Consider the following 532-nt stretch of genomic DNA (forward strand, 5'->3'; position numbering starts at 1 on the left):
ATAGTATTCAAAATAAGTACCTACTAAAGCAAGGCAAGGCACTTTTATTTCTAGAGCACATTTAAAACAGCCATTGCTGACCAATCACCTCAGAAAATAAAATACAAAAACACACAGGAACACACACACATTCATAAAATTACATTGAACCAAAAAGCCAGAGAGAAAAAATAAGTCTTTAGTGAGGATTTAAAGCAGAATATTTCAAATTCAATATAAAATAAGCTCTATGCTTGTTGTCTATTATTACCACAAAAATAATTTTGAGGTAAGAGTGTAAATGAGTTATGCACTTACGGTGGCAGTCAAACACACACACAGCAGATGCACTGTACGAGGAGGTTTAATTAGATCATTTAAAACCAGTTCAGAGAATCAATTACAGGATGAAAGGCCAATGCATATGGTTTTGAGAACATTGGATTATTTGTAAATGTAATATTCGTTCCCTCATTTCAGGTTAATGCACAGAATTAAAGAGTGCAGATTTGAAAATGCAGATGCAGAAAACTTATTTTTTTTTATTTGCAGC

The 532-nt window shown here is 32.5% G+C and overlaps 1 protein-coding gene across 1 annotated transcript in view; it reads right to left on the bottom strand.

Annotated features, from left to right (window-relative positions):
• parp6a (poly (ADP-ribose) polymerase family, member 6a) overlaps nt 1–532 on the bottom strand; it is a 46,510-nt gene that overhangs the window by 42,680 nt on the left and 3,298 nt on the right. The gene's annotated exons all lie outside the window — the stretch shown is intronic.

Source organism: Squalius cephalus (assembly GCF_949319135.1).
Source record: "Squalius cephalus genome assembly, chromosome: 6".
Classification (NCBI taxonomy): domain Eukaryota; kingdom Metazoa; phylum Chordata; class Actinopteri; order Cypriniformes; family Leuciscidae; genus Squalius; species Squalius cephalus.